This window comes from Myotis myotis, unplaced genomic scaffold, assembly GCF_014108235.1.
Source record: "Myotis myotis isolate mMyoMyo1 unplaced genomic scaffold, mMyoMyo1.p scaffold_m19_p_4, whole genome shotgun sequence".
NCBI lineage: Eukaryota > Metazoa > Chordata > Mammalia > Chiroptera > Vespertilionidae > Myotis > Myotis myotis.
In genome coordinates this window covers 67,450,085-67,452,370 of record NW_023416346.1, presented here as the reverse complement: position 1 = coordinate 67,452,370, position 2,286 = coordinate 67,450,085, and the positions used below count along the sequence as shown (strand labels likewise).

The window sequence follows — 2,286 nt, the reverse complement described above, 5'->3', positions numbered from 1 at the left end:
ACCATGCTGATCCCCTAAAATATTTGGAAGAGAAAAGGACCAAGAATAGTCAAGGCAGCATAAAAGGATAAGTTGGAGGGATGTGACCTACCAGATGTCAACACTTATTTTTAAAAGCACATTTTGGTGTTACGTAATAAGTTGAATATGTGCATACCTTATAACTCAGCATTTCCTCTCTGAGGTATACTTTAAAATTCCTGTTATATGTACACCAAGAGACAGATGTAGAAAAATGTCTATAGCTTTGCTAACATAATCAATTCATGAAACAGGCAGGCTGGCACGGCGAAGAGAGATGGAAGTGACAGAGTTGTCAGCACCCACAGAGAGCGTTTTCATCAGCAGCTTTGCTCCTAGAAGCAGCATAGTCACAGCCTCATTATAGTTGAATTTACATGTAAAGTAGAGCTGGTGGTGGGCAAACCCTATATCCTTCATGGAACTGGAGATGCATGGGGCTGAAGAGAAGTTCTACAGCAAGCTGGATCAGGAGGATGCGCTCTTGGGCGCCTACCCTGTAGATGACAGCTGCCACATCCATGTCATTGACCACAGTGGTGCCTGCCTTGGGGAGTATGAGGATGTGTCCAAAGTGGAAAAATATAGGATTTCAAAAGAAGCCTATGAACACAGGCAAGAATCACTCCATTCCTTTCTGAAGTGCAGCAAGCTAGGCAGATATAATGAAAAAGAGCAGGCGCAGCAAGAGACTGAGATCACCGAGCACCTCAGGGAGGAGAAGGCCCATGACAGTGTCATCCCTGTGGACAGCTGCTGTGAGGTACAGGGACCTGGGCAGCCTCCTCGCTGGGGTCAACGTCATGTATGTAGGCCTAACAGATTTCAAGCCTGGGTACTAGATTGGTGTCCATTATGATGAGCCACTAGAGAATAAAGATGGCAGTGTGAATAGGAAACACTAATTCAAATGCCAGGCCAACTACCATGCCTTCCTCAAGCCATCAGTTGTGACTGATTTTCCTGAGGAGGACTAGGGGTTGGATGAGATGTGATGCCCAAGGAATGGTACCCTCCTGCTCTAGTTGACTCACCCACTTATTGCTCCTCCCTATATGGGCCAATGGAGCTCTTCCCCTGACCCCATTTTTATTTTATTACTTTATTTTTACTTTTGTTAATCCTCACCCAAAGATATTTTTCCATTGATTTTTTTTAAAGAGATTGGAAGAGAGAGGGAAAGACAGAGAGCAACATCAATGTGAGAGAAAAACATGAATTGGTTGCCTCCTACATGTGCTCCAACCAGGGCCTGGGCCAGGGAGAAGCCTGCAATCAAGGTATCTGCTCTTTACTGCAGTCGAACCAGGAACCTTTGGTCCACAGGCTGAACTCTGTCCACTGAACCAAGCTGGCTAGGGCCCATTTTTATTTTATTCCTTTTGCTCTTGCCATTGACTTTTGAGACTTGTGTATTAAATTTGCTAGACATGAAAAAAATACATGACATAGCCCAGCTAGTTTAGCTCACTGGATTGTCCCATGCACCAAGAGGTCCCCAGTTTGATTCCTGGTCAGAACACATGTCCAGGTTGTGGGCTCCATCCCTAGTGGGGGGACGTGCAGGAAGCATTTCTCTCATTGATGTTTCTATCTCTCTCTACCTCTACCTTCCACTCTCTGTAAAAATCAATAAAACATATTTTTTAAAAATACATGGGATAACCTTAATATCCAGCAATAGTGAAATATGTAAATTGTGGTATATTCAAAAAATAAATACAATAATAAAAATTAATGACATGTATGAATATGGATGTAATGCAAATACATATTATTGGACAAATAAAGCAAACCACATAGGAATATATAGGTATGATGGTTAATTTTATGTGTCAACTTGGCTCAACCACAAGGTTCCTCAATATTCTGTCAAATGTTATTCAGCTGCTGCTGTGAGGATGTTTTTAAATGAGATTAACATCTAAATTGGTGGCCTTTTAGTACAGCAGATATCCCTGTTTAATGGGGATGGGCCTCTTCCTATCCATTTAAGCTCTCAACAGGACAATGAGAACAGCCTACCTCAAGCAAGAGAGAATTCTCCAGTAGACTCCCTTTGGACTTCATCTACAACATCAGCTTTTCCTGGTTGTATAGCAGACAGCCTTCAGATTTGAACTGGATAATCAGCTCTCCTAGACCTCCAGCTTGCCATCAGACCCTGTAGATATTGAACTTGCCAATATCCATAATCATATGTGCTAATTCCTTATTTAAAAAGAAAAATGTATACACACACACACACACACACACACACACACA

The 2,286-nt window shown here is 42.3% G+C and overlaps 1 pseudogene; it reads left to right on the top strand.

The window, feature by feature from the left end:
* Nucleotides 1–298: 298 nt before the first annotated feature.
* Nucleotides 299–1,016, top strand: LOC118653330 (annotated as a pseudogene).
* The last annotated feature ends 1,270 nt before the right edge of the window (nt 1,017–2,286 follow it).